Raw genomic sequence first — 23,193 nt, 5'->3', positions numbered from 1 at the left:
CTAGCAGCTTAAATGGCAATTCATCTTTATTAGCAAAACTCTTATAATACATAATAACATTGCACTAAAACTCCCAGAAATGTGTTCAAACTTTCATAACCTGCCAAATTTTGTAAAATGGACACGTTAGTAGGGGGGTGTGGCCATAAAATGGGCATGGACAAAACAATCACAGATTTTTGTCCATCTTTTCATTTTTCAGATGTTGGGAGGTATGCCATTACTGTGGGCCCTTCATATGGATGATTCTTTTTTGTAGGTTTCTGCCCTACTGATGTTTGCAATTCGTTGCCTCTGTAATGAAACAAATAGAACATTATGGAAGCAGAGTTTTTGCTCCGCACGTATCAACAATATAAGAATTTAGCATTCAACGTACTCGAGAACAAAATGTTTCATCATTATCAAATAAAACCAATGCTTTGATTAATAAGAATATACACAATATTAATCCTCTCCATTGATGTATTATCTGATCTTTATGTTCATGACGAATACGGATAATTAACCATAGTTTTAATTACAAATGTTTAATTGCTTTTTACAGAAAAAAATATTTTTAAAAAATCCAATTTGTGTGTGGCTCTCACAACTGCTTTTTTACTTACCCCGGAGGCACAAGTTTTGGTGCCTTAAAGGTCAATTTATAGTTGCTTGAGTAATTACAACTTTGGGATTGGTGGCACAAGCTGCTCTCTTCACATTTTGCCAGATGAGAAATTCAGTGCATCATGGAGGGCACATCACTGTCCTCTACTTAGTTACATAGTTAGTTAGTTACATAGTTAAATGTAGGAGAACTGATGCTTAACAAAGACCTAGGATATTCATACAGCACTGTATATTTTAAGATTCTGTACCAGCCCAAGACAACTGCAGCCATTTAGTAATGAATATCTGTGCCTCTAATGGCAAAAAGATCTACCACAAAAATGTTTGACCACACCCACTTTATGGCCACACCCCCTAAATATAATGTCCATTTTACAAAATTTGGCAGGATATGGAATGTTTAATTACATTTCTGGGAATTTTAGGGTGATCATGTTTTATGCAGTGGCAGAACTACCGGGGGAGCAGGGGGTGTAATTGGGCCAGGGCCCGCACCCCCTCAGGGCCCCCCCGGCAGTTCGCGCAGTGCCGATTTCCAGCCGCATTGGCCGATTTCAGGGAAGATAATCTGGTTACGGAGGGGGGCGGGGCCCGGCGGCACGTCCCACACCAGGGCTCGCCCCACTCCAGTTTCGTTACTGGTTTTATGTGTTATTACAGTTTTGCTAACAAAGGTGAATTGCCCTTTAAACTGAAAGCCTCAGTTCTCCCAAGAGACATGCTTGTCTTAAATTGTTACAGTTGTATCTTTGCTTATCTTTTGTTACAAATGTGTCTAAGTGCAAGTGCTGAGTGTTCTATGCTCACTGCCAAGAGCCTCTTATTAAATAAAATTTCAGAAACTTTGTATTTTTCTGGCTGTTCAGTGTAGGACATCAAAGAGAAACGCTGAGCTGTCAAAATCCGGAGTGTCCCATGAAAAATGGGACAGTTGGGATTTATGATGATGGTCCCAGTAGTTCTCCATTTTTGCTTCTGCTGATTCACTGCACATGCTCTATACTGCGGTCACTTACTGAACTTACGGACCATACTGTATATATATATATATATATATATATATACATATACGCACAGTAGCCGGACAGCACTGAACATGTGAAGTGTCGTTGACACTCCTTACAAAATCTAAGATGGAGACCCCCTGTGCATAATATTGAAGGCCTGAATCATTGGGTTTGGTTCTCCTTTAACATATGCCATGGGTAGGCAGTAAGTACAGTACTTCCCAGTCCCTTGGGGCTGACTGCCATTATTTTTTCAAATTAAGTGTGTCCCACCTTTTATAAAAGTAAATTATCACACGGAGTGTGGCAAGTGCCTTGAGTGTCAAAAGTGCCTTCATTGTCATCTGAGGAAAGAACACAGTGGAAGGTTTCTCACTAGTGATGGGCGAATAAATTCGGCAGTCGCAAATTCCCACGTTCCGCTGTCAGTGAATAAATTTGCGAATTGCTCTGAAAATTTGCCCGTGTCAAAAAATTTTAGACGCGCGCTGGAAAAAACGGTTATTCAACATTATTTGGACGCCCATTGACTTTAACGCCTGCGTCAAAATTGACGCTGGCGTTAAAATTCGTGTTCCGCAAATTTTTTGCCGTTTTGCAAATTTCACAGAAAATTCGCAAATGGGACAAATTCGTCCATCATTATTTCTCACCTTTTTGACAAGAAAAAAAACATGCACAGGCTCAGTAATACCGGCAAACACTCCTTGTAGTACTTTATTCATTGTATTTTTTCAATAATTGTCTTTTTTACATAATCTACTTCTGATTTAGGCAACTAGTATATAATGGGCCAGATTCAATTCCATAAAAAAAACTTAAGGTTATAGCTAATGAGAGGTAAATGAAAGTTTGTGGGAAATTTTGAATTAGATGTCTAATTATAATCAAATTTTAAGCCACTATTTACTAACATACATAGAATATTTCATCTTTTTATTATACCCATAATGCATTGTGACCTATCAGGTTGTAAAAAAACATAGTTACAATAAGCAAAATCATTTGTAAGAAAGGGCAATGCTAGGTGAAGAAATAAGGAAATGCAAACTGGACATGAATAGTGATGGGTGAATTTGGGGCAAATTTCACGTGAAATTCGTGAAACGTCGTAAAATTCGCAAAACGGCGCACGCATCTCGTTTTTGACGCCGGCATCGGTTTTTTTTTATGCCTGTGAATTTTTGCTGGCGAAATTTCTCAGCGGTTTGGCAAATTTCTTCGCCGAGAATTCGCGCCTGGCGAATAAATTCGCCCATCACTAGACATGAATTTTAATGAAAGGTACATGCAAATATCAGCCAAAAAATAGATTTCTTAGCCTTCAACTACAAACTGAAACCAAATCGAACATATTGGGACCTAACAATCTTTTTTAAGTGCATGTATTTAAAATCCAGAATTTTTGCAGGTGGAATAGATTTTACTTTTGAAACAAACTTAGAGCTGGATTTGATGCAGCCCTTTCTTGCTTTCATCTTGATCACTGGAAAGGAGACATGACTCACTGTGAGCTTGATGGACTTACATATTATCTGTTTATAATTCAGCAACTACGCAATTGGGTATTCGAGAATTTGCTGAAAGAGACAAAAACAGAGTTGGTATAATTAGACTGCTTTCCAATTCAACAAATTTTAATGTTAAGTGAAGGTCAGTGCTTGTTTAATTTATGTATTAGTATCCTTCTGTGACTGTAAATCACGTAAACACTTTCCAGAAAACAGGAACCCGTTTATAAAACAGTGCATAGATGTGTTTTGTTGCAGGGGTAATGTGCATTAAAATGTGTAAAATAAATGCACAGCAATGTGATGATAAACACACATGCAACTTGCAATAACACGCACATGTAAATCAAGAGAAAAGAGGGATAAAGGAAACAATTTTACATTTGGGATTAAATACTGAAATTCCTTTGGAAGTTTATAGTTTTTTTAATGATAAAAAATATTTAAGAGTTATAATGCACCATGACCGGGTTTGCTGAAAAAGTATATTTGAAACTGATATTAATCTACCTTTAAAACATTAAAATGTGTTTCTTCTGACCTTAAGGAGGTATCACACTCTAAATAATACCTTACCAAAACTTGACGAAAGCCAAACCATTGGGCAGATTTACTAACCGGTGAAAATTCGCCAGCATCCACTTTGCACCCAGAGCAACACTTCGCCAGGTGAAAATTCGCTCAGACTATGCTAATTCCCTAAAATGCGGAGTTTTGACGTGGGCCACAAACGCGGGCGACTTTTCTGCCAAGTGCAAATTCGTTAGAGGTCTTGCGCTCAGATTAATTTACATAAGGAAGGAAACTTTGTCTGGTCTGAGCTGGTGAAGGCAAGTCTGGTTAAAGAGGTAACGTTCAGTAAAATCCACATTTAGTGAATTTGTGGATTAATGTCCATTCACCAGAGCGAAAAGTCGACTGTCGCTAGAGTGGAATGACCGCTAGTGTCTGTCTCTTTCACTAGTGAATTGGCGCCTGTGCATGTTAGTTAATGTCCCTGCTGGCAGTAAGGCTAGTGAATTGATGCTTCGCCCCTTTAGTACCGTATATACTCGAGTATAAGCTGAGTTTTTCAGCCCCCAAAATATGCTGAAAAACTCTACCTCGACTTATACTCAGGTCAAGCGCAAAAACAGTCGCCGGCGTCTAAGAATAGTCGCCGGCGCCTAAGAATATTAGCCGGCATCCAAGAATGGTCACCGGCATCCAAAAACGAGACGCCGGCACCTCCAATGGGAGCAGAAACCCTCAATTTTTTGATTGAAACTTACCAGAAGCTGCTGCATTTCTCACCCTAGGCTTATACTCGAGTCAATAAGCTTTCCCAGTTTTTGGAGGTAAAATTAGGTACCTCGGCTTATACTCGGGATGGCTTATACTCGAGTATATACGGTAGATCTGCCCCATATCTCAGCAAGTGGATCAAGGAGAAAAAAAGGGGGTAAACAAAACTTAGGGGAAAATTTATCAAAGGTCGATATGAATTTTCTAATTCAATTCGAATTTGAAAAATATTCGAAAATTCGAATATCGAAATTTATCATGTACTGTCTCTTTAAAAATTCGACCATTCGCTATCTAAAACCTGCCAAATTGCTGTTTTAGCATATGGGGGACCTCCTAGAATCTATTTGGAGTCAATTGGTGGACTTTGAAAAATCCAAGTTTTTTTGGGGAAAAAGTTTGATTTGAATTCGAACTAATACGCTATTACTTTGATTCGTATGATTCGAATTTGGCCGAATACTGACCTATTTGATTGAAAACGGATCTATTCGGCCAAAAAAAAAAACTTTGACTTAATTTTGGTTGGTCTTTTTGAATTCGAATTTCGAAGTTTTTCAAATTTGAAATTCAACCCTTGATAAAGATGCCCCTTAACAACACTTAAATTGAAACTAACACCATTATAAAGGCATGCCCATGGCATTCATTTGAGCTGATTACCAAGGGTTGATACAGTTTCTTTTTCTCAAAATACAAAAAAAATTGGTTAGACCCACCCTTAACTTACTCAGTTTACAGTTATACTCTATAAAAGTGAACACCAACCAGCAGCTCGTGAGCAACATGTTGTTCACCAACCCTTTTAGGGGCCGATTCACTAAGCTCGAGTGAAGGATTCGAATGAAAAATACTTCAAATTTCGAAGTATTTTTTGGGTACTTCGACCATCGAATGGGCTACTTCGACCTTCGACTACGACCTTCGACTTCGATTCGAACGAAAAATCGTTCGACTATTCGACCATTCGATAGTCGAAGTACTTTCCCTTTAAAAAAAACTTCGACCCCCTACTTCGGCAGATAAAACCTACCGAAGTCAATGTTAGCCTATGGGGAAGGTCCCCATAGGCTTGCTAAACTTTTTTTGATCGAAGGATTTTCCTTCGATCGTTGGATTAAAATCCTTCGAATCATTCGATTCGAAGGATTTAATCGTTCGATCGAACGAAAAATCCTTCGATCGATCGAACGAACGTTTAGCGCTAAATCCTTCGACTTCGATATTCGAAGTCGAAGGATTTCAATTCGAGGGTCGAATTTCGAAGTATTTTTTACTTCGAAATTCGACCCTTAGTGAATCTGCCCCTTAATGTTGTTCCCAGTGGCCTCATGGGTGATTATTTTTGAATTCCTGGCTAGGAAGTTTTGAAAGCAAAAAAATGCGTAAAGCCAAACAGAGCCTCCTATAGGCTGTCAGTCCACATGGGGCTATCAACAACCAATCACAATACTTATTGTGTACCTCCCAGGAATATTTTTCATGCTTTTTTGCATTCCATCTTTTTCATTTTTAAATGTGTCTCACAGGCAAAAAAAAGGTTGAGCACCCTTGCTCTATAAGAACCATTCATCAATATTCACAAAAATATCTAGAAGTGTAAACTCCAAATCATGCCTTAAGATCTTCTAAGAGATGAAATTTGAATCTGCCTTCTGAGGATGTGATTCTAAAATAAAAGCAACAAAAAAAGTAAAGGGTGTTTGCATGAATTTTTGCAAGTTCAATTTTTAGGGACCCATTCACTTAGCTCGAGTGAAGGAATAGAATAAAAAATGCTTTGAATTTCGAATGTTTTTTTTTGTCTACTTCGACCATCGAATGGGCTACTTCGGCCTTCGACTACGACTTCGACTTAGAAACGAACGTTTCGAACTAAAAATTGTTCGACTTTTCGACCTTTCGATAGTTGAAGTACTGTCTCTTTAAAAAAAAACTTCAACCCCCTAGTTCGCCACCTAAAACCTACCGAAGTCAATGTTAGCCTATGGGGAAGGTCCCCATAGGCTTTGCTATCTTTTTTAGGTCGAAGAAAAATCGTTCGATCGATGGATTAAAATCGAACGATTCGAAGGATTTAATCGTTCCATCGAACGATTTTTCATTCAATCGCTCGATCGATCGAACGAATTGCGGTAAATCCTTCTACTTCGATATTCGAAGTCGAAGGATTTCAATTCGGCAGTCGAATATCGAGGTTTAATTAACCCTCGATATTCGACCATAAGTATCACACTGTAAATAATACCTTACCAAAACATGACGAAAGCCAAACCATTGGGCAGATTTACTAACCGGTGAAAATTCGCCATTGTCCACTTCGCACCCAGAGCAACACTTCACCAGGTGAAAATTCGCTCAGACTATGCTAATTCCCTAAAATGCGGAGTTTTGACGTGGGCCACAAACGCGGGCGACTTTTCTGCCAAGTGCAAATTCGTTAGAGGTCTTGCGCTCAGGTTAATTTACATAAGGAAGGAAACTTTGTCTGGTCTGAGCTGGTGAAGGCAAGTCTGGTTAAAGAGGTAACGGTCAGTAAAATCCACATTTAGTGAATTTGTGGATTAATGTCCATTCGCCAGAGCGAAAAGTCGACTGTCGCTAGAGTGGAATGACCGCTAGTGTCTGTCTCTTTCACTAGTGAATTGGTGCCTGTGCATGTTAGTTAATTGGCGATGTCCCTGCGGGCAGTAACGCTAGTGAATTGACGCTAGCGTTAGCCACTTCGCCCTTTAGTAGATCTGCCCCATATCTCAAAAAGTGGATCAAGGAGAAAAAAAGGGGGTAAAAAAAACTTAGGGGAAAATTTATCAAAGGTCGATATGAATTTTCTAATTCAATTCGAATTTGAAAAATATTCGAAATTCGAATATTGAAATTTATCATGTACTGTCTTTAAAAATTCGACTTCTACCATTCGCTATCTAAAACCTGCCAAATTGCTGTTTTAGCATATGGGGGACCTCCTAGAATCTATTTGGAGTCAATTGGTGGACTTTGAAAAATCTAAGTTTTTTTGGGGGAAAAGTTTGATTTGAATTCGAACTAATGCGCTATTACTTCAATTCGTATGATTCGAATTTGGCCGAATACGGACCTATTTGATCGAAAACGGATCTATTCGGCCAAAAAAAAAACTTTGACTTAATTTTGGTTGGTCTTTTTGAATTCGAATTTCAAAGTTTTTCAAATTTGAAATTCGACCCTTGATAAAGATGCCCCTTAACAACACTTAAATTGAAACTGACACCATTATAAAGGCATGCCCATGGCATTCATTTGAGCTAATTACCAAGGGTTGATACAGTTTCTTTTTCTCAAAATACAAAAAAAATTGGTTAGACCCACCCTTAACTTACTCAGTTTATAGTTATACTCTATAAAAGTGAACACCAACCAGCAGCTCGTGAGCAACATGTTGTTCACCAACCCTTTTAATGTTGTTCCCAGTGGCCTCATGGGTGATTATTTTTGAATTCCTGGCTAGGAAGTTTTGAAAGCAAAAAAATGCGTAAAGCCAAACAGAGCCTCCTATAGGCTGTCAGTCCACATGGGGCTATCAACAACCAATCACAATACTTAGGGGCAGATTCATTAAGGGTCGAATTTCGAAGTTAAAAATACTTCGAAATTCGACCCTCGAATTGAAATCCTTCGACTTCGAATATCGAAGTCGAAGGATTTAGCGCTAATCCTGCGATCGATCGATCGAAGGATTTTTCGTTCGATCCGTTCGATTAAATCCTTCGAATCGAACGATTCGAAGGATTTTAATCCAACGATCGAAGGAAAATCCTTCGATCAAAAAATCACAGGCAAGCCTATGGGGACCTTCCCCATAGGCTAACATTGACTTCGGTAGGTTTTACCTGCCGAAGTAGGGGGTCGAAGTTTTTTTTAAAGGGAAAGTACTTCGACTATCGAATGGTCGAATAGTCGAACGATTTTTCGTTCGATTCGTTCGATTTCGTTCGAATTCGAACGAATTTAACCAATTCGATGGTCGAAGTACCAAAAAAATACTTCGAAATTCGAATTTTTTTCATTCGAATCCTTCACTCGAGCTTAGTGAATCGGCCCCCTATTGTGTACCTCCCAGGAATATTTTTCATGCTTTTTTGCATTCCATCTTTTTCATTTTTAAATGTGTCTCACAGGCAAAAAAAAGGTTGAGCACCCTTGCTCTATAAGAACCATTCATCAATATTCACAAAAATATCTAGAAGTGTAAACTCCAAATCATGCCTTAAGACCTTCTAAGAGATGAAATTTGAATCTGCCTTTTGAGGATGTGATTCTAAAATAAAAGCAACAAAAAAAATAAAGGGTGTTTGCATGAATTTTTGCAAGTTCAATTTTTAGGGACCCATTCACTTAGCTCGAGTGAAGGAATAGAATAAAAAATGCTTCGAATTTCGAATGTTTTTTTTGGCTACTTCGACCATCGAATGGGCTACTTCAACCTTCGACTACGACTTCGACTTAGAAACGAACATTTCGAACTAAAAATTGTTAGACTTTTCGACCATTCGATAGTTGAAGTACTGTTTCTTTAAAAAAAAAACTTCAACCCCCTAGTTCGCCACCTAAAACCTACCGAAGTCAATATTAGCCTATGGGGAAGGTCCCCATAGGCTTTGCTATCTTTTTTAGGTCGAAGAAAAATTGTTCGATCGATGGATTAAAATCAAACGATTCGAAGGATTTAATCGTTCCATCGAACGATTTTTCATTCAATCGCTCGATCGAATGAATTGCGGTAAATCCTTCGACTTCGATATTCGAAGTAAAAGGATTTCAATTCGGCAGGCGAATATCGAGGTTTAATTAACCCTTGATATTCGACCATAAGTAAATTTGCCCCTGTGTGTGCAGACTCCTTATTGGCACAGGCTCATCGGTATTTTCTACTAAACAACAGTGCTTCTCTCTAAAAAAATATATATTATTAAAGCAACTGTGGATTTATGTGAGTTTCATTAACAAGTACAAGATCCTTTATTTTTTACAATGTCCATATTTGTGTAATATGTTTCAGTAGGTTGAATACTCGGAGGAGACTATTTTATATTAGAAAACTCTGGGGGCCTTAATGATGGTAACAACCTTTATTGTTCCAAAAAAACATTTCCAGAAAATGGTCTATTACATATCAATGGCCCAGTTTTTTCATGATGAGCATGCATGGGCTTAATGATCTTGTAATGTTTTCTGCAGTTTAAGGTGGGCTATGGTTGACTACATAAAAACATTTGCTACATGTACAAAAAAAGACATTGCACATCTGTACCTACCCATGCAGAGCATTGCTCAGAAATAAGCACTTGTCCTGAATGGCTCCCATTTTGCTTTCATGAACATGGCTATAGGACATACGTGTCAAGGTTAAAAACGTTGCTGTAAAAGAACAACAAATATACAAACATTGTACAAACTATAAACAATAGTCTTAATAAACAAGCAAATATTTGAAACTTGTTTTTAGTTTAAGAATGCACTGCAGTAAAACATGTTTGTGTTCTATTGAAATCTTAAAGATATGAGAACATTTTTTAATCACACTTTAAATAAAAGAGTACAGGTATTATCCAGAACCCTGTTATCTAGAAAGCTCAGAAATACGGGAAGACCATCTCCCATATAAAGTCTATTATAATAAAATAATTCAACTTTTTATATATTATTTCCTTTTTCTCTGTAATAATAAAACAGTGCCATGTACTTGATCCCAGCTAATTAATCCTTACTGAAGGCTAAACAATCCCATTGGGTCTAATTAATGTTTAAATGAAATTTTAGTAGACTTAAGGCATGGAGACCCAATCTACAGAAACACCCCATATCTGGAAAACCCCAGGTCCCAAGCATTCTGGATAACAGGTCCTATACCTGTAGTGCATGTATTCTGCACAGTATTCTTATTGTCAATGGTGATATCAATCATGGTTTAGAATAATACACCCAAAGCTAAAGATTGCATTTAATCTGATCAGTTGGCCAACTTGCTGAACTGCATATCCATAAAAGGCAAAGTGGCAGCTGACATTGTAGCCTTACAAACGTTTATCAGGACGTTAAATGGGGATGCCAGACATATAGCCCACCAGGTTTCCTAATGAGGACAGAAACGTCAGAGTTCTGTAATATTTGTGAATAATAAATACACCACATTGCAAAGGTAGAGCTGGTCCAGGAATCGTTTATTCCAACACATGAATTTATATATTTAAATTATATATTCATTGCTGCAAAAAAAAAAAAAAAAAAAAAAAAAAAATATATATATATATATATATATATATATATATATATATATATATATATATATATATATATATATATATATATATATATACATATATATATACACCCCATGCCTTTGCATAGCTGCCCTGATCTCATCTTACTCTTAAGCTGTGAAAGCAGGCACAGTCAGTGATTTGAACATCACATAGGTTTCTTTTAAAACTCACCAAATATAAATTAAAAGTCATAAATCCACATTGGTGAGTAGCATTTACTAAATCGAAATAAGAAAAATATTGATGCCAAGTCTTTTGAAAACTCAGCTTTGCTTCAGAAAGCTGTTTAATGGCAGGAGCAATATGCAAATAACTATTGTGACAACCTCACTTTGCAAACTCTACAGAAATAAGTGTGGCCATCAACCTTACCTTCTTACTTCTAATAGTAATTTCATCCATTGTCTCTTTAAGGATAATGCCTTTAGATATTGTTTGTAAGCTTTATGTTTTTTTTCTGTAATTAAACACTTCACCTTTAACAGTCTTTTTACATTACCTATCCCCTTATCTTTCTATATTTTTAATAATCACACAATCACTTTTACAATTATATTATGAAAATATGTTGCATGAAAACCAGAAAAAAAAACAATTTTACAGCTGACAACAGAAGTTCTACTGTGACTTCTAAATGTTCTCGTTGGTGGAAAAAAAAAACTTTCATGAAAGTGACACTGGCGAGGAATTTAATTTCATGAAAATCCATTTAGCTGTCATGAGATTAACTGATTTATTGTGATAAAAATAATTGCATCTATATTATTTTTTTATGTAATAATTTCAGAATTAATCCACCAGCAAGATATTATGTTTCATTTTAAATAAGTCGATTTTTTAATGAAAATTATAGAACGATATATATATATATATATATATATATATATATATATATATATATATATATATATATATATAGTTGAAATTTTACTTACCGTAATTTCCCTTTCCTTTAGTCCAAGCAGCAGCACACAATGAGATTCCCTCCCCCTAATTAGGACAGCAGGACCAATCGACAGCGTTTTACCTTCATAAGAACCCCCCCCTTCCCCCCTTCCAACCGTGTCTTTGCAAGTAATACAACAACACTGAATGCAGAAATTATTTAATAGGGTGGGTTTGTTTGTGCTGCTGCTTGGACTAAAGGAAAGGGAAATTACGGTAAGTAAAATTTCAACTTTCCTAAACGTCCAACAGCAGCACACAATGAGATATAACAAGTAACAACAAAAAAGGGGGGGATTTAAGTTGCAGCTTCTTTCGTTATTGCTTGTAGAATAGATCTCCCAAAGGCCGCATCCTGGGAAGCATTGATGTCCAGCCTATAGTGAGTAGCAAAAGTATGTGGAGTTGTCCACGAGGCTGCTCTGCAGATCTGTTCCACTGGTACAAGGAACTTTTCTGCCCAAGATGCTGCTGTCGCTCTAGTAGAGTGTGCCTTTATAAATATTGGAGGAGATCTGTTATCAGCAATATAGCATGTCTGGATAGTATCCTTTATCCATCTAGCTAGAGTCAATTTTGAAGTGCCTTGACCCTTGTTTTTCCCAAAAGAAATGAAGAGCTTCTCAGACTTTCTGAATGCCTCTGTTCTTCTTATATATTCTTTTAGAACCCTTGTCACATCCAACCGATGAAGCCTCTCCTCCTCTGGAGTCTTAGGTTGCGGAAAAAAGGCAGGAAGGTAGATCTCCTGATTAATGTTAGTCCAAGATGCTACTTTTGGTCTAAAAAAGGGTACGGTTCTCAGAACTACATGTTCTTGAAAAAATCTGATGTATGGCTCTCTTACTGAGAGTGCCTGAAGGTCACTTACTCTTTTTGCAGAAGTGATAGCCGTTAGAAACAGTGCTTTAAAAGAGAGATGTTTAATGTCTGTATTCTCGATGGGCTCGAAAGGAACATCACAAAGTTTCTCCAACACAATGTTTAGGTTCCACTGCGGACAAGGTTCCAGAACAGTTGGTCTTAACTTAAAAGCTGCCCTTATAAATCTTCTAATAAGAGGATCTTCAGCAAGCTTTATGCCCAAGAAGGCTGAAATTGCCGAAACTTGCACCTTTAGAGTGTTAGGTTTTAAATTCTTGTCCAAGCCTGTTTGAAGAAAATTTAACACACTGTTAACAGAGACTGAAGAGAAATCAACTTTTTCCAAGTTACACCAGTTCTTAAAAACCTTTATAATTCTGGAATAAACCTTTGAGGTAGATTCTTTCCTTGCACTCATTAGAGTACCGATTACTTTCTCTGAGAGTCCCTTATTATTTAATAGGGGCCTATCAATCTCCAGGCTGTCAGGTTCAAACGTTGAGGATCTGTGTGAAAAACCCTCTTCTGGGACAACAGAGACTTGTTGCAAGGAAGGTGCCAATACTCCCCGCGACTCATCTGCATTAGGAGTGAAAACCAGCTCCTCCTCGGCCAAAACGGTATGACTGCAATAACTGAAGTCTGGTCTATGCGAATCTTCTTCAAAACTCTCCCTATGAGAGGAATAGGGGGAAACACATACGCTAGGGTGAAATCCCACTTGATGGACAGCGAGTCCAGGACCCAAGGTTGGTCTTTCCTGTAGAGGGAGCAGAACCTGGGCAGTTTGGAATTCATTCTTGTCGCCATCAGGTCTACCACTGGTCTCCCCCATCTCCTGATAATTCTCTGAAACATCTTCTGATTCAGAGACCATTCTCCCGGATCCAACACCACCCTGCTCAGGCGGTCTGCTAGCTTGTTGTCCTGACCACGAATATGAACTGCCATTAGGGACAAAAGATTTTCCTCTGCCCAGTGCAGAATATTCATTGTCTCCTTCAGGAGAAGTCTGGATCTTGTGCCTCCCTGTCTGTTTAAGTAGGACACAACTACCGTATTGTCGGACTGAATCTTTATCGCACGACCAATCAGATGTTTCTGGAAAGACTTTAGAGCAAGAGATACTGCCTTTAACTCCCTGAAGTTCGACGAAAGGGATTTTTCCATAGAGTCCCAAACCCCTTGGGCAGACCTGTCTTGCATATGAGCGCCCCAACCGCTGAGAGAAGCGTCTGTTGTCACAACAATCCAGTCTGGCTCTACTATGCTTTTTCCTTGTGTAAGTCTTTCTTCCTGCAGCCACCAATGTAGTGAGACTTTGGTTTCTGCTGATACAAAAAACTTTTTGTCCAGTGAGTCTATGTCTCTGTCCCATCTGGAAAGCAGTTCGTTCTGTAGTGGTCTCATGTGCAATCTTGCCCATTGTACCGATTCTATGGAGGCCGACATGAGACCGAGGACTTTCATCCTCTGACGAAGAGATATCGGCCCAGAACTTTCTAGAGTTCTTATCTGGGTCTGAAGAGACAACACTCTCTCCTGAGTTAGAAAAACTTTCATCCTGACTGTATCCAGTTTGTTCCCCAGGAACTGTTTTTGTCTGGATGGAAGGACGGAAGATTTCTCTCTGTTGATTATCCAGCCAAGTTTCTCCAAAATCTCCAGAGTTCTCTGAACCTGTTTCTCTAGAAGAGAGGCTGATACTGCTTTCAACAACCAATCGTCCAGGTACGGGACTATATGTATGCCTTCCCTCCTTAGAATTGCTACCACTGCTACCACCACTTTGGTGAAGACTCGTGGTGCGGACGTTATTCCAAAAGGCAATGCCTTGAATTGGAAATGATGTAGCTTTTTTTGAATAACTACCGCTATCCTCAGGAACTTTCTGTGGTGATGAAAGATAGGTAGATGTAGATAGGCGTCCTTTAAGTCTATTGTGGCGAGATAATCTCCTTCTTCGAGAATCTGAATAACGGACTTTATAGTTTCCATGCGAAAATGCCTTTTCTTTATAAATCGATTCACCCACCTGAGATCGATTATCATGCGAAAAGTTCCGTTTGGCTTTGGGACCAAAAAAACTATAGAATAAGTTCCCTGGCCCCTTTCGCAATGTGGAACCTCTTCTAATACACTCATTTGAAGATAACTCCTGATTGAATCTTCCAAGAATAGTTGCCTCTGAGGGGAAGAATTTTCTGGAGTGATAAGAAAACGAGGAGGTGGGTCTTGAAAAAACTCTATCCTGTAACCTTCTCTTATAAGCTGCAGAACCCAGGAATCTGTCATGAGTTTTTCCCACTGATGGTAAAAAAACGAAAGTCTTCCTCCCACCTCCAATCTTCTGGCGTCAGAAACCTTTCTGTCTGTCCCCAAACTGGGGTCTCCCTCTTCCTCTAGAGGATCTTGTATACCCTTGACCTCTAAAGGGTTGTGTTCTCTCTTTCTCTTTATCGTAAGGTTTATCTTGTCTTTTTCTTGGTGGAGATCTCCTTTGTTTGCGAAAAAAGGATCCTCTCCAGTTTCTTTGTCTGTCTTGGGGAAGTGACTTTCCTTTATCATCTGAAAGTTTTTCCATCAAAGAATCTAATTTTGTTCCAAATAATTGACCTGGTTCAAAATCCATATTGCACAGATTGATCTTCGAAGTTGAATCTGCTCTCCATGGTTTTAACCAGATTGCTCTTCTCGCTGTGGTGGAGAGTGCCAAATTTTTTGCAGCCAGCTTTAATGATTCAATGGAAGAGTCACAGAGAAATTCAGATGACAATTTCACTGTTCTTAGATTTTTCAGCAATTCCTCTCTCGGGACCTTGTTCTGAATATCCTCCTCCAGCTGCACCAGCCAGTTCCTCAAAGCCCTCGATACCTCTGAGGCTGCAATCAATGGCTTGCACTGAGCAGCCGAAGCTGTATAAATTCTCTTTAAGGAAGTCTCCGTCTTCCTATCCATCACATCCTTTAGGCCTGACCCATCTTCCACCGGAATTGTGGTTCTTTTTGAAAGTCGGCCGACTGCCATATCCACCTTTGGAGTCTCCTCCCATTTTTTGAATTCTTCAGATATGGGAAAAAGAGTTTTAAACCGCTTGTTAATTGATGGTGGTCTGTCTGGATTTTTCCCCTCAAATTCAATCAGATCTTTAATAACTGGATGCAACGGAAAGGCTCTAGGTACTTTCCTTGACCATCCTTTCTCCTGTTCTGGCTCAGCACTCTTCCCCTCTTGATCTTCCATCGCACCCTTAACTGCTTTTATCAATTTTGAAATTGATTCTGATTGGAACACAGCCATATCTACTTCATCCTCTGAAGAAGAATTCACCTCATCAATAATCATGTAATCCTGTTCGTCCACCGATATAGGTGATTTTTCAGCAGGATTACTGAGGTTCTGAGTTAAAGAACTCCTGATCTCCGAAAAAGACTGTTGCATGAAGTCTTTTAACCAGGTCATTGCAGTTTCTGCAGTGTTAGGGGTTTCATTAGCTTTTTGTAGACAGGTTACACAACGACCTCTCTCATAATTATCTGGGAGCGGCACCTCACATTGACTACAAGCCAAGTGTCTGGTCTTAGAGCGCTTTTTCCCGTATCTAGTTTCCAGACTGGACATCTGTAGAGAGAGTAAGAAAATATAATACAATTTTCACTTCATAATACTGGGACATACTTAGGGCAATCAGAAGATCAGCAATACCTTAATTGCTTCCTCAGTTAGCACAGCCCTTGTTTGCAGCGTGACCACAAGTAACAATAGGCAGCTAAGGAAAAAAGACGCTGGCTTTTTAAAACCGGCGCTTCCTTACTGTGTGATGACGTCATCGCTATGCGCCTCCTGAAAGCCTGCTCCGTGCAGACGCGCATCTCAGCAGTCACGCTGAACGGACGGGTAGGAGCTGTGTCCTCTACCCTCCCCAAGGACCACCAACCGAAGCTGGCTCCCTGGAAGTCCCTGAGCTCTCTCACGAGCCCCACAAAAGAAAAAAACGGCCCACTGTCCAGGTAGGACAGAAAAAACACGGTTGGAAGGGGGGAAGGGGGGGGTTCTTATGAAGGTAAAACGCTGTCGATTGGTCCTGCTGTCCTAATTAGGGGGAGGGAATCTCATTGTGTGCTGCTGTTGGACGTTTAGGAAATATATATATATATTCAACTTAGGGTAGTAACTCTGCTCTGCCTCTTGATGCTGCTCTCTGCACCGAGTGCCAGATTTTTTTATCTAATACTTGGGGCACAGAGCAGCTTCCCTTGTTTTACACCCCTTAGCACTTTATCATATTGAGTGATATGGATCAGGAATAGTGAGAGAGGTAGACATAGGGACAGAGATTAGGGATGTCGCGGACTGTTCGCCCGCGAACTAGTTCGCGCGAACATCGGGTGTTCGCGTCCGCCGAATGTTCGCGAACGTCGCGCGACGTTCGCCAATTTGGGTTCGCCATAGCTGGCGCTTATTTTTGACCTCTCACCCCAGACCAGCAGATACATGGCAGCCAATCAGGAAGCTCTCCCTCCTGGACCACCCCCACACCCCCTGGACCACTCCCCTTCCATATATAAACTGAAGCCCTGCAGCGTTTTTTCATTCTGCCTGTGTGTGCTTGGAAGAGCTAGTGTAGGGAGAGAGCTGTTAGTGATTTGAGGGACAGTTGATAGTAACTTTGCTGGCTAGTAATCGACTTGATACTGCTCTGTATTGTAGGGACAGAACTCTGCAGGGATTTGAGGGACATTTTAGGTTAGGTAGCTTTGCTGGCTAGTAATCTACCTTCTACTGCAGTGCTCTGTGTGTAGCTGCTGTGGGCACTGCTGCTGATCTCTCATCTGCTGACTGCTGCCTGTAACCCAATAGTCCTTGTAAGGACTGCTTTTATTTTCTTTTTTGTTTTTTTACTTTGCTAGTTGCTACTATAAGAGCCCAGTGCTATTAGTCTAGCTGTGTTGGGGTGGGGAGTGGGACTGATGTGCTGCTCCTAGTAGTTCAGCACCAACCAGAGTAATTTTTTTTTTTTAATATATATATATATTTTTTTATTTTACTTATCTCACTGTTCTTTAACGTGTCCAGTGCTGTTTGCTGTTCTTCATAGTAGTGCACCAATAGTAGTGCACTTGCAGGCATTATTTGCCCAGTGTGTTCTTCAAACAACGACCACCTAGCTGTGTGAGCTTGTTCACATTCTGTCTAAATATCAATAATAATACCGTCTCCAGAAACACCACCTGAGTGACGTTTTTCAAGCAGCAATAATATATTCCGTATCCACTGCTGTAGTGTATACGTTGACCTTGCAGGCATTGTTTCAATTTGTTTGCCCAGTGTGTTCTTCATTTTCAAACAACGGCCACCTAGCTGTGTGAGCTTGTTCACATTCTGTCTAAATATCAATAATAATACCGTCTCCAGAAACACCACCTGAGTGACGTTTTTCAAGCAGCAATAATATATTCCGTATCCACTGCTGTAGTGTATACGTTGACTTTGCAGGCATTGTTTCAATTTGTTTGCCCAGTGTGTTCTTCATTTTCAAACAACGGCCACCTAGCTGTGTGAGCTTGTTTACATTCTGTCTAAATATCAATAATAATACCGTCTCCAGAAACACCACCTGAGTGTCGTTTTTCAAGCAGCAATAATATATTCCGTATCCACTGCTGTAGTGTATACGTTGACCTTGCAGGCATTGTTTGCCCAGTGTGTTCTTCATTTTTCAAACAACGGCCACCTAGCTGTGTGAGCTTGTTCACATTCTGTCTTAATATCAATAATAATACCGTCTCCAGAAACACCACCTGAGTGACGTTTTTCAAGCAGCAATAATATATTCCGTATCCACTGCTGTAGTGTATACGTTGACGTTGCAGGCATTGTTTGCCCAGTGTGTTCTTCATTTTTCAAACAACGGCCACCTAGCTGTGTGAGCTTGTTCACATTCTGTCTTAATATCAATAATAATACCGTCTCCAGAAACACCACCTGAGTGACGTTTTTCAAGCAGCAATAATATATTCCGTATCCACTGCTGTAGTGTATACATTGACCTTGCAGGCATTGTTTGCCCAGTGTGTTCTTCATTTTTCAAACAACGGCCACCTAGCTGTGTGAGCTTGTTCACATTCTGTCTTAATATCAATAATAATACCGTCTCCAGAAACACCACCTGAGTGACGTTTTTCAAGCAGCAATAATATATTCCGTATCCACTGCTATAGTGTATACGTTGACCTTGCAGGCATTGTTTGCCCAGTGTGTTCTTCATTTTTCAAACAACGGCCACCTAGCTGTGTGAGCTTGTTCACATTCTGTCTTAATATCAATAATAATACCGTCTCCAGAAACACCACCTGAGTGACGTTTTTCAAGCAGCAATAATATATTCCGTATCCACTGCTGTAGTGTATACGTTGACCTTGCAGGCATTGTTTGCCCAGTGTGTTCTTCATTTTTCAAACAACGGCCACCTAGCTGTGTGAGCTTGTTCACATTCTGTCTTAATATCAATAATAATACCGTCTCCAGAAACACCACCTGAGTGACGTTTTTCAAGCAGCAATAATATATTCCGTATCCACTGCTATAGTGTATACGTTGACCTTGCAGGCATTGTTTGCCCAGTGTGTTCTTCATTTTCAAACAACTGCCACCTAGCTGTGTGAGCTTGTTCACATTCTGTCTAAATATCAATAATAATACCGTCTCCAGAAACACCACCTCAGTTGTTGTTGTTGTTTTAAAAAAAATGCCAGGCAAAGGCAGGCCGCCACGCAGAGGCACTAGGGGCCGTGCTGCTATGCTATCCTGTGGCCCTAGGAAATTGCCCAGTTTTACAAAGGCAATTACCCTGAACTCCCAAAATGCTGAAGAGGTAGTTGACTGGCTTACACAGCACACCCCATCCTCTACCGTTTCTAGCTTTGCCACAACATCCTCATCCTCCTCTGCTATGGGCACCCCACGTAACACTTCCTCCACCACCGGCGCCCCTTCTTCACTGGAGTCAGAGGAGTTATTTACACATGAGTTTTTTGAACTGAGTGATGCGCAACCATTATTGGCAGAAGAAGATGAAGGAGATGAGGACGTTACACCAGATATAATTCTGGCAGACAACACAACAGAGATGGACATAATGAGTGATGAGGAGGTCCCCGCTGCTGCTTCCTTCTGTGAGCTGTTAGAAGAAATTGATGCATCTGAGGAGAATGATGATGAGGAGATTGATGTTTTGTGGGTGCCCAGTAGAAGAGAGCAAGAGGAGGATAGTTCAGATGGAGAGACGGATAGTCAGAGAGGCAGGAGGAGAATAAGACTTAGAAGAAGCAGGGAGGACAGCTCGCAGGGAACAGTAGGGCAACAACATGTATTGCCACCTGTGGTCAGCCGGCCAACGCACCCGCCATTGCCGCCAACTTCTACTGTTACCGCCAGATTGCCAGCTTCAAATAGGTCAGCAGTGTGGGATTTTTTTAATGTGTGTGCCTCTGACAAAAGCGTTGTAATTTGCAATGAGTGCAGTCAGAAACTGAGTCTTGGGAAGCCCAACACCCACATAGGTACAACTTCTATGCGAAGGCACATGAACGGCAAGCACAAAGCACTATGGGAGCAACACCTCAAAGGCAGCAGACAAACTAAAAGCCACCCTCCTTCTGGTCCAGCATCTTATTGCTCTACCTCTGCTGTCCTTGACCCGTCTGAACCACCCTCCACTCCGCCTTCCACCTTGACCACCAGTTCCCAGTCATCTGCCCCCAGCCAAGTTTCTGTGAGGGCCATGTTTGAGCGTAAGAAGCTAATGTCTGCGAGTCACCCCCTTGCCCGACGTCTGACAGCTGGCTTGTCTGCACTCTTAGCCCGCCAGCTTTTACCATACCAGCTGGTGGACTCTGAGGCCTTCCGCAAATTTGTAGCAATTGGGACACCGCAGTGGAAGGTACCCAGCCGCAATTTTTTCTCCAAGAAGGGAATACCACACCTGTACCACCATGTGCAGAGCCAAGTCACCGCATCTCTGTCACTTAGTGTTGGGGCAAAGGTCCATATGACTACTGACGCATGGTCCTCCAAGCATGGTCAGGGCAGGTATGTCACCTACACTGCCCACTGGGTGAACTTGCTTATGGCTGGGAAGCAGGGAATGCGTGGCTCAGCAAGAACAGTGGAGTTGGTGTCACCGCCACGGATTGCACGCGGTTCTGCCACCACCTCTACTCCTCCTTCGCTCTCTACCTCGTCTTCTTCCTCTGCTTCCTCCTCCTCTGCTGCTGGGTCCTCCTCCTCCACACCTGTGCACCCCCAGCTCCCCCTAGGCTATTCGACGTGCCAGGTACGCCGTTGTCATGCTGTCTTGGGGATGACGTGCCTGGAAAGCAGAAACCATACCGGATCTGTACTCCTGTCATCTCTGCAGTCACAGACCGATCGGTGGCTGACCCCACACCAACTGAAGATCGGAAAAGTGGTGTGTGACAACGGAAGCAATCTGTTGGCAGCACTGAGACTGGGCAATTTAACACATGTGCCCTGCATGGCACATGTTCTGAATTTAATAGTCCAACGTTTTATCTCGAAGTACCCAGGATTCCAGGACATTCTCAGGCAGTCCAGGAAGGTGTCGGCCCATTTCAGACGTTCCTACACAGCCATGGCACGCCTTGCTGACATTCAGCAGCGGTACAACATGCCAGTCAGGTGTTTAATTTGCGACAGCCAGACTCGCTGGAATTCAACGCTCCTCATGTTTGAACGTCTGCTGCAACAACAAAGAGCCGTCAATGAATACCTGTTTGAACTGGGTGGTAGGACTGGATCTGCAGAGCTGGGGATTTTTTTCCCCCGTTACTGGGTGCTTATGCGCGATGCCTGCAGGCTCATGCGCCCTTTTGAAGACGTTACAAACATGGTCAGTCGCACCGAAGGCACCATCAGCGACCTAATACCCTTTGCTTTCTTCCTGGAGCGTGCCGTGCGACGAGTGACAGATGAGGCTGTAGACCAGCGTGACGAGGAGCAGGAAGCGCACGATTTCTGGTCGGAATCACCAGAACGAGCCCAGGCCCCTGCTGCAACGCAGGGAGAGGTGTCAGAAGTGGAGTCAGAGGAGGAAGGTGGCTTTGTGGAGGAGGAGGACCAACAGGAGCAGGCTTCCCAGGGGGCTTGTGGTGACCGTTTGGGGACCCCTGGTCTTGTACGTGGCTGGGGGGAGGAGACCGTGGATGATGTAGTCATTGATAACGAGGAAGCGGAGATGGATACCTCTGCATCCAACCTTGTGAGAATGGGGTCTTTCATGCTGTCATGCCTGTTGAAGGACCCCCGTATCAAGAGGCTTAAGGAGAAGGACCTGTACTGGGTCGCAACGCTACTAGACCCTCGGTACAAGCATAAAGTGGCAGAAATGTTACCAACGTACCACAAGTCCGAAAGGATGCTGCATTTACAAACCAGCCTGCAAAACATGTTGTACAATGCTTTTAAGGGTGATGTCACTTCAGGAACTCATCAACATTCCAGGGGCAGAGGTGCCAGTAATCCTGCCACGAGCGCACCTGCAAGGACAATGCACTTTGGCCACTCTGTAACGTTAGACATGCAAAGGTTTTTCAGTCCAAGGCAGCGCCAGAACCCTTCGGGATCCACCCTCAAAGAACGCCTCGACCGGCAGGTAGCGGACTACCTGGCATTAACTGCAGATATCGACACTCTGAGGAGCGATGAACCCCTGGACTACTGGGTGCGCAGGCTTGATCTGTGGCCAGAGCTGTCACAATTTGCCATGAACCTCTTGTCTTGCCCCGCCTCAAGTGTCCTCTCAGAAAGGACCTTCAGTGCAGCAGGAGGGATTGTAACTGAGAAGAGAACTCGCCTAGGTCACAAAAGTGTGGATTACCTGACCTTTATTAAAATGAACGAGGCATGGATCTCGGAGGGTTACTGCACGCCGGAAGACTTGTTCTGACTCCCCATGCAGCTGTCCTTCTCTGCACGCCGCATGACTCCACACACAGCTGTCCTTTAGCGTCCTCCTCCCTACGCCACCGTTACAAACTAGGGTGCAAACCCTACTGGTTTGGTTTAATTTGAATCAAAACTTTTTGGACAGGTAAATCCTGAGTTTTTCTGGCCTCTGTGCTTCAGTGGCTGCGACAAAAAAAATTACTATTTTTAGCATTTATATGGCATATTTTTTCTGGCCTCTGTGCTTCAGTGGCTGCGACATAAAAAATTCATATTTTCAGCATTTATATGGCATATTTTTTCTGGCCTCTGTGCTTCAGTGGCTGCGACAAAAAAAAATGACTATTTTCAGCATTTATATGGCATATTTTTTCTGGCCTCTGTGCTTCAGTGGCTGCGACAAAAAAAATTACTATTTTTAGCATTTATATGGCATATTTTTTCTGGCCTCTGTGCTTCAGTGGCTGCGACAAAAAAAATGACTATTTTTAGCATTTATATGGCATATTTTTTCTGGCCTCTGTGCTTCAGTGGCTGCGACCAAAAAAAATTCATATTTTCAGCATTTATATGGCATATTTTTTCTGGCCTCTGTGCTTCAGTGGCTGCGACAAAAAAAATGACTATATTTAGCATTTATATGGCATATTTTTTCTGGCCTCTGTGCTTCAGTGGCTGCGACAAAAAAAATGACTATTTTT

The sequence above is a fragment of the Xenopus laevis genome, chromosome 1L (genome assembly GCF_017654675.1).
Source record: "Xenopus laevis strain J_2021 chromosome 1L, Xenopus_laevis_v10.1, whole genome shotgun sequence".
NCBI lineage: Eukaryota > Metazoa > Chordata > Amphibia > Anura > Pipidae > Xenopus > Xenopus laevis.
The sequence above is the reverse complement of the archived record's forward strand: the minus strand, read 5'-3'. Positions refer to the sequence as shown.